The sequence below is a fragment of the Anolis carolinensis genome, chromosome 5 (genome assembly GCF_035594765.1).
Source record: "Anolis carolinensis isolate JA03-04 chromosome 5, rAnoCar3.1.pri, whole genome shotgun sequence".
Classification (NCBI taxonomy): Eukaryota; Metazoa; Chordata; class Lepidosauria; order Squamata; family Dactyloidae; genus Anolis; species Anolis carolinensis.
The window spans coordinates 17,723,374-17,737,329 of NC_085845.1; the positions used below are offsets into that span (position 1 = coordinate 17,723,374).

Sequence of the window (13,956 nt, forward strand, 5' to 3'; positions counted from 1 at the left end):
ATATATACCATAGTATTATTTCTCAGGATCAATTGAACAATTCAGTGCTTGAATCATTCAGTGAAAAATGGTTATTGCACTAGCATGAGACACTGTGCCTTGTAGAGGCACTTTCCTTTGGTATTTTAGACACAATTTCTTTTTGTTAAGCTCTGAATTATAAATGTCATAGGTCAGAGAGGAAGTTGAGTAATTATTTCTGCAGCTTCTATTTTCTGTTTTTCCTATTTCATGACAATAAATTATTTCACATATTTTGTAAAAAAAATACTGGCATCATTCAAGGGAACTGATTATTAAAACAGAATAGACTCTCATAAACTGGCCTTCATTTGATTTTTAAATCTATATATTGATATAAATATGAGTGTTTTTGTGTTGTTGTTGTTGTTGTTGTTGTTGTGTGGCTTCAAGTAATTTACAACCTTTGGCAACAGATTTCTTTGGACAAGATTTGTTCAGGAGAGGTTTCCCAGTGCCTTCTGTTGAGGCTGAGAAGGTGTGACTTGCTAAAGATCACCCACAAATGTCATGGTTGAGCTGACATTCAAATGCTGGTCTTTCATGGTTCAACAGGCAAGTCTCACACTCATAGCCTCAGAAGATCCAGTGATAGAGTTGCTTGAGGTTGCTATAAATTTGAAGTGACATGAAGACTTCCAACAACAAGAAATCATCTTTCAATCCAGTTGAGAATAGAATGATAAAAGAAGATTTAATTATTCGTTGATTTGATTTAAAATCTTCTCTGTAGGAGTCTCTAGTTTCTCCAGTGTGACTCTAGTCGGCTTCCTCCAGTCATGTTTGTGGATCTGCAGATTTCTAGAGAGAATACCTTTCTATGAGTCTCAAGGTTCTCCAATGCAATTGCAGCAGAAGTTGACCATAAGATTATGCTGGAAGACCTAGAGATTCCTTGAAAGGTGTTATTCCACATTTTTAAAAATTTGCAATTTCTTTATTAATGGGTTTTCACTTTCATGGGGACCTGTGCGACTAACAGTCTACTGACTGTTAACTAGCAGAATTTTTAATTGCCGTTAAAAGGCAGGCAAGTCTTAGGTGTAAGACAGTTCCAACAAAAATAGTGTTTGATGGATTGGACCAAATGGGTCCTCAAAGGAAGAGAAAAGGTTCAGATGTTATTTGATATATTGAATGATTGTAATTGAGAAATTGTAGGGAAATTGCTTACTTGAACAATTTGATAAACAACTGATCAAAGTACCATATGGAGGATGAAAGGGAAAGAAGCATGGGAAAGAGGATGTTAGGAGGTGATGTTTGAAGGTGTGAAAATGTGCTTGGAAATCTTTAAAAAAAACCTCAACTGAGCTGCGTCTAAGGGTGGCACTTCTTTTTTTTTACTGTTACCTGCAGATCTTATTTATTTATTTATTATTTACACTACAAAGTGCCTAAAGCATAAAAACATGAAATAAATTAAATTAAAATTAAGCATACATAAAACATAATTAAATACAGTCCAGTGTTAAGACACATCATCCAAAAAGCAAGGTCTAAGGCCGATCCAAAGTCAACTGCACAATTTCAAGTAAGATTGTTGCACATACTAGTTCTTAAAGACCTGCCCTCAAAGCTAGGTTTTAACTCTTTTTCTGAAGGCCAGGAAGGAAGGGGCTGACCTAATATCACTTGAGAGGGATATTTATTTGCAAATAAAGGGCTATTTTACCTTCCATCTCCTCACTTCCTAGCATCTCATTGGAAAACTGGGCCTCAGAGGTTCCAATGTTTGCCTTCTTAAAAGAGGCATCACAGACCTATGCCACTAAGACTATTCTCTAGCAGAATTTTTAAATTGCCATTAAAGTTAACCATTATTTTACTATAATTTGAAGCTTGGCAGCAATACTGCTGATGCTCAGGAGTACAGCTAAGTCCAAAAAGTGTGTGTGTGTGTGTTTGTGTGAAGTTATGCCCCCTAATTCAATTCTGCCACCTCTGTCCCTATAAAATATTTCTTCAGTCCCCAAGTTTCTGGAATTGCAGAAACTTTAAAACTTCAGCTGAGCATTTAGAAATAGAGTTTCGGCATCCAAAGAAAAGTGGCAGGAAAAGTTACCAAGGAAAATAGCAAGACTTTTAGGTGTGGACAATCTGCAAGGTCTTCCATCTTTGGAAAGCTAGAAATTCAGACACAGAAGGAAAAACTAATGGGAAGGGGGAGAGAACTCTTATTTTAAAATTCTACTGTTACCAGCGCAATTCTTTCATTTATTCTCTATGCTTCACAGTGCCAAACCAATTAGATAAGAAGCGAATGTATCTTTGCTCCTTAATCAGAATTGAAGCATTTTTTAAAATGTCACTTGTTTTCTTATTTGTGGCCTCGAAAAAAGATCACATCTCCTATTAAAAGTAGCAACTAGGGAGACCTAATGCATTCATCTGCCTGTTTAAATAGGGTTACCAACGCTAACTAGCTCTTGGAAATACTCCTAGTCACTTTCGTTTATTGGATTAGCCTTAGTTGCATGAAATGCCAATTAAAAAAGAAAGTTGTAGAAAGGAGAAAACACACCTAGAAAAATACGTGCCATTTTGGACCAGACTCTGCTGAAATATAGCATTACAGTAGAGTCTCACTTATCCAACATAAATGGGCCGGCAGAATGTTGGATAAGCGAATATGTTGGATAATAAGGAGGCATTAAGGAAAAGCCTATTAAACATCAAATTAGGTTATGATTTTACAAATTAAGCACCAAAACATCATGTTAGACAACAAATTTGGCAGAAAAAGTAGTTCAATACGCAGTAATGCTATGTAGTCATTACTGTACTTATGAATTTAGCACCAAAATATCACGATATATTGAAAACATTGACTACAAAAATGCGTTGGATAATCCAGAACGTTGGATAAGCGAGTGTTGGATAAGTGAGACTCTACTGTACTTGGAAAATAAAGAAGTGGAATTTATTACTTGTAGTTTGAAGAACTGTGACTCAAGAACTGTAGAATTAATTACAAAGGTGATTCATATTTACAAGGATTATTTTCCACTTATACTTACCCATCTTGTTGATGGGCTCTGTAGATCGAGGCATGATGTTTGGGACCAAACTTGGCATTGCTCAAATCATGAAATCATCGCTATCTAAAGTGAATGCCCCAAAATACTCTTCTCTTCTTCCTCCCTTTTAAAAAAAGAGAGGTTGAGATGAATCATTCTATGTGTCATGAAGCTTGCATTGGAAGATGACATTTGGTGCCACAGAGCACATCAAAGAAACAAGTTGATCTTGTTTCCAAGGTGAATCTTAGCAATGAGAAAAAGGAGGTCATTTTGGAGGGATATGCTTGTCATACCATGTTTCCCTGAAAATAAGACAGTGTCTTATATTAAGTTTTGCTCCCAAAGATGCACTAAGTCTTATTTTCAGGGGATGTCTTATTTTTCCATGAAGAAGAATTCAAATGTATTGGTGAACAAAAATATGAACATTTATTATATACTGTACAGTAGTTGTCATCACAAACCAGCATAACCAGACAAACTGTGAATCCTATCAAGAATTTCTTGTTACTACCATTATTTCCATGTACAACACTCTATGGTACGTACATTTACCGATCCTGCATGCTCTGGTGTTCTGTTCGTTGGGCATGCTTCCAAACAAAAACTTTGCTAGGTCTTACTTTTGGGGAGGCCTTATATTTAGCAATTCAGCCAAACCTCTACTAGGTCTTATTTTCTGGGGATGTCTTATTTTAGGGGAAACAGGGTATCTCCATTGTAAAATCAGAGGGATGAGTAATTAGTTTCAAGAAAAGGTCATGTGTTCTTAGTTCTTTTACCAGTATATAGAAATGATGGAAATTTGGGAGGATTAAACTGCAGCAAAAACAACAAAAGAGTCTTTTTGCACCATATTTTATATGGTTGAGATGTTTTGATGGCGTATTCCTGCATAGCCCATGTGATATCTTCCAGTTTTATGATTCAACTGTACAAGCTTTCAATGGCGTCCAAATACCAGAAACACACCAGATCTCCATTTACCTTGATCACTAAACAAGTTCAACCCTTGATAATCCTTGCATAGAGACTCCCAATGAACATTAGCTGCTGTAGCCTATATTTCAGAGGAAGGAACTGACAAAACCGCCCCTCAGTATTCCTTGCCTAAGAAAGCTCCATGAAATTCATTTATTGGGTCACCATAAGTCAATAGGTGACTTGAAAGCACGTATGCACACATTCACATGCTTTCAATGGACTACAGCTCATAAATGTCAATGCTCAATTATGTGCTACATATTAAGTTTTATTTTATGTATTGTAAGGGGTGATTTGGGCGTCCCCCAGACATTTATACATTACCCGAGTTCGCCAAGCCGCTATGAGACCATTCAAGAGCCCAAAATAGTTGAGGACAAAACACCTTTATTAGGTAGCTACCGACAGACAGGGCAACACGGGCTGTTGCTGATCCAAACTGTCTGTCCAGAGCTAATCAGCCCCGGACAATATATACCCTACTTGTTTACTACATTTCTAGTTCCCCTTTCTGAACTTCTAGTTCCCCATTCTGAACTGGGCTTTACTGGAAAAACCACAAACACTTCCTGAGTTGTAAACAACTTCGGGATATTGCCCAATCATGAACTGTAGAATATTTCAACAGGTGCAGCAAAAAGTACATGTATTGCATACATTGCATAAATTTCTCAGAATCAACTGATTATTGCTAAACATAGAACATCTGCTATCTGTCGCAAGACAGCCAGTTGCAAACTTTTATCTTTAATTCAGAGGGGAGACTGGTCTTCTAAGTTCCAATCAGACAGGCATTCCAAAATGGAGTCACTTTGGTTCAGTGACCCCTTCATTCCCCCGTTTTTTCATGTAACCAAGAAAGACAATTTCTTGGTTGCACAGGTATCCAATTATAGTGGGGTGGTTCCCTTTTCCAGGGTGTTCAGCTGTATGTAACATGTTGAACTTCTCTGTGCTGAGTGAAAGTAGCAGTGATCAGTCTCGCCATTATTTTATCTTTAAGCATGACATGATACATGTCAAAAGTAACAAAGCAAGAATCATGATTTGTAACATGACAAATAATATTTTGCTGAGGTCCCTCAGCCACCCAATCCACAAGGTAATCAGCAAACCTGTTTTAAATCTTTCTCCCTCAGTTAGATATCAGGATCATAGCCACGTTTTTCATCATAAGCTCTTTTAGGCCTGTTTCACCGGCCAGTTGCTTCCAATGTCTGCAGGGGCTGCTTCCTCGGGTGTATCTCAATGTCAGTGGGGACTAGGGTACCAATGGTGCAGGTACCAACCCAAAGTGGGGGCAAGACTTTACCTCCCCACTTCCCGCATATCCAGAAATACCCCGGAGGCAATCCTCCCATGACATGGTTATCAAGCAAAATACCGGGCCTTGGCCTACCAGGAATTTGATATTCCATTGGGAAGTTTCCTCGTGTCCGGACCAGATCTTGCCGTGGTGGAGGCTTGCCTCCCGCCGCAGGTGGCTGAGTTGCTGCACGAGGCAGCTCCGACCCGGGCGTAACCACATACATCTTAGGGGGCGTATTTGTTTTCCCATTACGTGCCGGACGAGAGGGTGGTTTCTTGTCATCACCCTCTGGCGAGGAAGCTTGCCTTCTCAGTCTTTGTGGTTGTGGCTGTTCAACTCTATGGTGTATGTTGTCATAGTATACAGGGAGAGAGAGATTACAATGGGGGTAATCTCCTACCTCTATGAGGGTGGCTTGGGGAGAGTTCTTATGATCAATTCCTGAGATCCCATCTTTGGATCTTGCCAAACAAGCTGATGCAGTTGGTGCAGAATCATCATGGGCCAACATAAATTGAGCCGAATCAGTCAACCCCTCTTGGTCAGCATATGTCCAAGGGGTGAACAATTTCCATCCAGATACATCCAGCAGTGGCCCTGCTTTCATGACCCAACCCTCATATTGGGAGTGAGGGCTATGGGCACAAATCCAGCAGTCTTTAACCTCTGCTTCTTTACTATATCTTTAATTAGTTGTTGGAACGTGTTTCTGTCCCAACCCATATGTGCCCGCACCAACGGCATCATGATCAATATTAAAAAGCATAATTGTGTCCTCATTTTCACACTTGTGTTTGTCCTCAATATTACAGCACAGAGCACAAAAACAGAATACAATACAACCCACGAATCCCAACACCCAAAACCCAGTGTCCATTCGGTCTTTTGGGACACTCTCGGAAGTGTACCCTCCTTCCTTCTTCAAGGCGGTTCTAGGTAACCTGACCTCTGGGGCTAGCTCTAGGTAGCTTCGGGCCCCTCCTCTTCAGGGCAGCTCTTGGTAGCTTGACCCTTAGGGTGTGTGAATTTGAGTGGATTGTCCTTATGCAGGTTTACCTTCCAGATGTCAGGGTCTTTGGTGGTGTAGTCCTTTTTTGGTACCCCCGGCTTCACATCTCTTAACTTCACAGTAGTAAGAGCTATTTGGACCACCTCCAGTGGTCGAACACCTCCAGTGGTTCCTTCCACCTTGGTCGAGGGGATCACACTTCCAATCTTTCAAGCAAACCTAGTCTCTTGGTGAGAAAAACATGTAGCGCAGTAACAGGGAAAGGGATAACGCAGCATTTCAGTATGTTTATACAGTTTGTTTAACACCATATTCAGAATTTGGACCTCTTTTATCAATTCCTGTTTTCCCAATTCATGTATGTCTCATTGCAGAGGTCTAATTCTCAGAGGGGGTCTTCCATACAACAATTCATAAGGTTGGCAAAAACCTGGTACTTTCATACATGTTGGTTAACAACCTGTCCAAAGATTGGACTTTTTCCCAGAGCCCTGTTCATTCTTTTACCCGAAGATTAGGGTCAATTACAATGCAATTTCCAAGCGGTGCCTCCCACCTGGGCTAGGCACCCAAGGACCTGGTGAACAAAGGCCGCGGGCCTCTGCCACCTGGTGACCAAATGACTGAGCCATTGTCACCCCAATGTGTAGAGCATCCCGTGCCCAGGGATTGCATCCCTTGACAAGGCACGCCTGACCTCTACAACTCTTTCAGCGGTGGTTGGAATCCACCCTGAATACTCCAGACCCTTGGCATCTTCGGCGAAATCAACTACCAAGGACTCAAAAGATTTAAAGGGTGTTGTTTACAAATTTCACATCCTGGGGCAGCAGCTCCGGCCAAGGCCTGCAAGCCATCCACCCAGAGCTGCCCCTCCAAGAGTGAAGCTATTCCAATTGCACCTAAATGGGTTTATCTACGAATTTCTTTGATAATTTCCATCCCAAAGCTTTTGGGACATAAATTTTCTCATTGGGTAAGATAAAAACCTTACCCTTCCATTTTTCCCCTTCTGCTAGGGCCCACTCCTTCTCTTGTGCGGAGTAAGTCATGGACTCTACTACGGGCGTAACATCCAATTGTAAAATTGCTTCTTCTGATGTGCTTTCATCTGCTGCTTTCCTAGCTTGTTGGTCTGCCAGGCGATTCCCGTGTTACCTGATCCTCACCATACTGATGTCCTTTGCAATGCATGACTGCTATCTCTTTTGGCTCCCATACTGCATTTAAAAGTTGCAAAATTTCTGTTGCATTTTTGATCTGCTGTCCTGCAGAGGTCAGCAGTCCCCTTTCCTTATAAATGGCACCGTGGGCATGCAAAGTGGTGAAGGCATATTTCGAGTCAGTATAAATATTAACTCTTTTTCCTTTAGCCAATTGGAGGGCCCCAGTCAGAGCAATCAGCTCGGCCCGTTGTGTAGAAGTCCCCGGAGGCAACCCCTTTGCCTCTAGGGTTTCCCCATTGCTATTCACCACTGCATACCCCGCTTTCCTTTCGGAACCAACCACACGACTTGACCCATCTGTGAAAAGCACCCATTCCGGAGCCTAAAGTGGCAGATCTTTGAGATCTGGCCTACTTGAATATACTTTGTCCACTATTTCTAAACAATCATGCTGCATCAATTCTCCTTCCACAGGTAACAAGGTAGCTGGGTTCAAAGTGGCACACACTGACAATTTAACCTGTGGACTGTCTACCAACATGCTCTCATACTTAAGCATTCGGCTATTGGTGAGCCAATGGTGTCCCCTTTGTTCCATTAAAGTCACTACCGCATGGGGACATTTTAAAATCACAGGCTGCCCTAAGGTCAGCTTGTTTACTTCTTCCACAAGAACCGCAGCAGCCGCTACAGCTCTCAAGCATGAAGGCCATCCACAGGCCACATTGTCTAATTGCTTAAACAAATAAGCCACCGGCTGAGTCAACACTCCTACAGCCACTCCTTTGCGTTCTCCTACATACATACATACAATGCTGGGGCAGACATCAAAGCTTTCTTCAATTGCACAAACGCATCTTGCTGTTCAGTTCCCCACACCAAGGGGTCTCCTGACTTCCCTTTGGTAGCCTCGTGGAGGGGTTTGGCATATAGTCCGAAGTTCGGAATCCATATACGACAAAACCCTGCCTCTCCCAGGAATTCTCTAACCTGTTTCCTAGTCCGGGGGTAGGGATGGAGCAAATGGCTTCTTTGCATTCCACCTCTAACCTCCGGAGACCTTTTTTTCCAAACGAAATCCCATGCACTTAACACTGGCTGAGCCTTTTTCCCAAAACCTTGTAACCTTTATCACAAAACAAAGCTATAACAAAGCCTTAGTTCCTCTCAAACATTCTTCTCTACTATCTGTTCAAAGAACACGCAACAAACAAAGCATCTTAGGTTATAATGACACAAAACCACACTGGTCCCACAAAACTCACAAAACACACCTTGAGTCTGGATAGGGGAGGTCTTGCCTTCCCCTTTTCCTTTCCATTAGGATGCCAATTTCCATTTGGGAACCACCTGTAACTATAACTCTATTCCTTCCAGTCATCCCATTGTTTTCTGCCATACACTAACATTCTTCCACCCATTCTGGATCCTTTCGCACAACCTCACACAGATACACAAACTCTTAACCTCTTAAAGTGTAAACAGGATCAAGTGAACCTTCGGAAAGTCACTGGGGAGTGAAGGGGAATGAGGGCCACTCTATCTCACGCGACACACGCAACTTGCATGCCTTTATTCCTTTCTATTATCCGCCTGCAAAGCTTCCAATAAGCTATAGTGTCATGCACTTTATGTTCTTCTCATACACACACAAATAACAGCCATATACATTTTCATACAATCATGCATTTTCACTCTTGTAGGGCACAATGCCTCAGCTCCCATTTCTGTTCATTTTATATAGATATTCCTGGAAACTCAAATTCATCATCTTCTCTCAGAAAAACCAGCCCATGCTTCATCCAATGCAGGATCAACCAATCCAATTGCAACCGGACCCCTACTGGGCTGGTTAACAGCTCCACGGTTCTGTCTCCTTCCTTTCCAACTTCCACTTCCATTTTGCACTTTCCTATTCTGTCCTCCTCCAAGATCCACCTTACAATCCGCCGCCCAGTGCCTTTGCTTGTGGCACCGTGCGCATTTATTCTTTCCAAGCTCATGCCCTAACACAGCGGCTATAACCTTGGCCCTACGAGACACCGCTGCCTCTTCCCGTTTGGCTTGCACGGCCTCCCGGGACAAATAAACCTGATTTGCTATTTCCATTATCCTCTCCAAAGTCAAATGAGTCAATCTAGCATCCTTTTGTAACCTTCTCCGTATATCCGGCCAACATTGGCTGGCAAAAACACTCTTCAGCACTATCCTTCCTTCAGCTCGATCACTAGGATCATCCATATCATAAGGAGAAAACTCCTCAAATGCTTCCCTGAGCCTTTCTAGAAATGCTACTGGACTTTCATTCTGCTCCTGCTCCATCTGGTAGATCTTTCTCAAATTTGGAACTCTTGGAGTCCCTTTTTCCAGGGTACAAACATTCAGGTTCTGATACAGCCTCAATGAGTTTCTACCATTTGCTGTACTCAGATCCCCTTGAGGGTCTACTCTCACTGGGAACACTTTCTCTTGGTATACATCCACAACATCCAAACTTCCAAACAGTGCACTGAGCACAAACACAAACCAAATACAGCATCCAAACCACCAAACACAAATCCAAACCAAACACAGCATCCAAACCTCCAAACAAGGCACCATTCCTGCCTCGGCTGTGTACTCCTTCAATTGCTCAAAGTTATTCAACATACATCGGAGGGGGGTCATTGGCCCTCCTGTCCCTTTCGATTCTTTCCCACCCATTGGGGTACGCGGATTTGACCCTGGCCCGCACAGCCGGAAGATCAATGGTCTTCCTCCGCTTTCCCACTGGACGTGAAAGATTATTTTCCTAGTGGAGTATGTCCCCAGACCGTGGTCGGACCATCCTTGCACGTCTTGCTACTAGGGCCTGCCTCCGGACCTGGTCGGATTCCCCTTGCAGGTCTTTCCCAGAGCTCTCTTCCCTTTGGGGTTCTCTTGGTTCCCAAGGGATTCCTACGGGACCCAGAACTGCTTCTACAATTTAAAACTCTCCCTCCCCGCAATGCTAAACAACAAGCGGTTTTAAGAGGTATACTTGCCTAATTCTCGTTCCGTCCCGCGGCGGCCGGCCGACTTTCCCAACGGTGGTTGTCTCACAACTTCTGTTTTGGAGGAGAGCACGCCTTTCCTTCGCTCGGGTGCCGCGAAGGGAACCACCGGTCTTTACCTCTATTGAGAGGCCGTGCGCACGTCTCGGCGCGGACCGTACGCAGCACCCCGGAAGGGGGAAGCGGACACGCCTTGCTCCCAAGAGCAGCTCCGAGTGGGCTACAACGGAACCTTGGCAACTAAAAAACACTACAAAGCCCAAAATTTCATCACTACAAAGCCCATAATTTCATCCCGGACGAGCCCCCAGAAATGTAAGGGGTGATTTGGGCGTCCCCCAGACATTTATACATTACCCGAGTTCGCCAAGCCGCTATGAGACCATTCAAGAGCCCAAAATAGTTGAGGACAAAACACCTTTATTAGGTAGCTACCGACAGACAGGGCAACACGGGCTGTTGCTGATCCAAACTGTCTGTCCAGAGCTAATCAGCCCCGGACAATATATACCCTACTTGTTTACTACATTTCTAGTTCCCCTTTCTGAACTTCTAGTTCCCCATTCTGAACTGGGCTTTACTGGAAAAACCACAAACACTTCCTGAGTTGTAAACAACTTCGGGATATTGCCCAATCATGAACTGTAGAATATTTCAACAGGTGCAGCAAAAAGTACATGTATTGCATACATTGCATAAATTTCTCAGAATCAACTGATTATTGCTAAACATAGAACATCTGCTATCTGTCGCAAGACAGCCAGTTGCAAACTTTTATCTTTAATTCAGAGGGGAGACTGGTCTTCTAAGTTCCAATCAGACAGGCATTCCAAAATGGAGTCACTTTGGTTCAGTGACCCCTTCAGTATAATATGATTGATTTTGTAAAAATTGCAAAACCTTCGCACCAGATAGAATATGACATATGCAGCAACCATAATGATTCATAAAATATAATGAATATAAAAACACCAGCCCGCTTTTATATTCTCTGAGGTCCAGATGGAGAATTCATTTTGTTTGCAAACTTAATAAAATGATATTAGTTTGAATTGATATGGAATGGAGAGAAATATACTACATATTTTAATGAGGGTGTAGATTTTCAATCAGTGAGATAGTCCAAACTCTGTTTAATTCAGCTACATAAACACTGACAAGTTTTCAGGCAAAAATGTAGGGGTTAAATACTTGGTCATGACAGAGTTATGGAGTTAGCCTTTAAGGAACTGAAAGGGTTTTTTTTTACAAGTGCTGAGGATGATCTCATTAGTGAAGCATTAATTTGAATGCCATGTCCAATTGGAGTGTTAAAGGATGACTCTATAAAATAAATCCTTCTGAAGGATACAGCTGGGAATATGAGCTTGCTTTATTGTTTTTTATCTGATATGTGGAAGGGCAAGAGGAGATTTAAAGGTATTCCTTGGTTCAGGATACAGAATATTTTAATCTCCGGTTGTTTGGGATTTCTCCTACTAGCAGGGTACATACTGGTGGGAGTTGTAGGTCAAATATCTGACCAGTGGTTCTCTGACCAATGGTTCTCTGCATATGCAGGTCATATCCAACATTTTAAAATATTTTTATTTTGAAAGTAGAAGACTGAGTAAGACACATGAGGCCAGTTTTGCTGCAAAAGGTTAAACATATTAGTAGGAGATGAGCAACACTTGAATTTCTATGCTGCAAAAGGTTGAATATAATAGTGGGAGACAAAACAAAAATATTTGAACAGTGGACTTTTCTTTCTGGAAGGCTTTGAGATAAAACTCTGGACAATTGTAATTTTAAGTGATCTAGCCATGATTTAGAAAAGCAGGAATTGAACAATGTCAGAAGTCACAAAGAAGAATAGTTTTCATCCTCATCTATTTATCTATCAAGTTCTCATTCTGTAATGAGTTGGAACTTTGTAATTTAGATAAAAAGAAGAAATTGGAGGGCAGGATGGAGGCATGTTGAGAGTTGCTAACTTCAAGGAAAATTGGTTCAGTTTTGAAAGATTGTTGATGTATTTTTTTGAAATGGAAAGCATGGGGAAAGTAAAGAGCAGCTTGTGCCGCTTTAAATCTTTCTGTGTTTCTAGGCATGTTGTAAATCCCACACCCAGATCCAGATGGCTTACATTATATAAAAAAACCTAGAAAAACAAAGGATATGGAGGACAGCAGTGCTTCCAAAAAAATCTAATTCCTGCAAACACTTACAGACACTCATATTTCACCAAGTTGTAGGTACTATTTATAATGTTTACTCAGAAATTAGAAAAGTTCTTTCTGGCCTGGGGCTGAATCCAATTTTAATTTCAACTAGATACCTAATGAAATATCATAGCTTTCACTTAGTGCTCTTGTTGAGAATAAATTTATTTTAGCTTACATCCCCCAGAATTTTATTCCCATCAATCTAGATTATTCAGAGTAAAGGTGAGATGTAGAGGGCATCAAGTTTAGACAAATGACTATCCCCCCTTTTTATTATCAAAGGAAACAAGTTTTGTCAGAATTTATGCATCGCTGAAATAAAAGGTTTGTTTTTTAAAAAATAGAAGCATTGGTTCTTTGCTTGCTAACATATCTGTACAACTGCAGTTCTTTTTTATGAACACATCTGCACAATTTTTGGCAGTGCAAATTTACAGGATTGCAGGCAATATGAAATAGCTCCAAACGTTTAATTGTACTCATGTTCTTAAACTGGAGCACAGACTTCTCTTTTGTCATATCAGTTCCAACTTTAACCTGGAAATACCAACACAGGAGGACCAAACCCCCATTCAGACAGATCTCATATATCACATCCTATAGTACTTTTGAGCTGTTACTGTTGGGGTCATATAAAAACAATAGTTTGTACTGGTTTTTAATTATGTTACTGGGAACCCACAACAAATTGTTGCAATGTGGTGTGCTGCTCTTCAGGGTGTCAGCCAAGGTGAAGATGGGTAGATGTCCATTGGGTTTAATGTCTCTTGCTTATTGTGTCACTTATTTATTGATGCCATAATTGAAGTAGAAGTGTTTTCCAGAATAATTTATACTAGACGCTGAATGTTGTCAGAATTTGGTTTGAGACTGATTATTCCTTCTACCCGAGCAGTCATAGGCTTAGATATAAAATGAAGCAGTTGTTGAAACCTGTGCATTAGAGAGGATATTTCATATGTTCTTGGTCATAAAATGTCTTGTCTCTGTCTTAGGCATTAAGATTTATTCAAACCAGCTACACTAATTATACTTTAGTGTGGTTTATAGCACAGTCCAGCGGGAATTACCTGTCTCACTTCAGCGCTGCTGCAATGTCACCATTGCAAATAGTTGGAAAGAGTTATTACATCTGGCAGCTCAGCAAGCAGGGATTAGGTGGGAAACGCAGTCACTGGAGTCTCAAGAAGCCCTTAGAAGCAGGT

General features: G+C 41.4%; 1 protein-coding gene across 5 annotated transcripts in view; it reads left to right on the forward strand.

The window, feature by feature from the left end:
- ptpn13 (protein tyrosine phosphatase non-receptor type 13) overlaps positions 1–13,956 on the forward strand; it is a 140,970-nt gene that overhangs the window by 25,330 nt on the left and 101,684 nt on the right. The gene's annotated exons all lie outside the window — the stretch shown is intronic.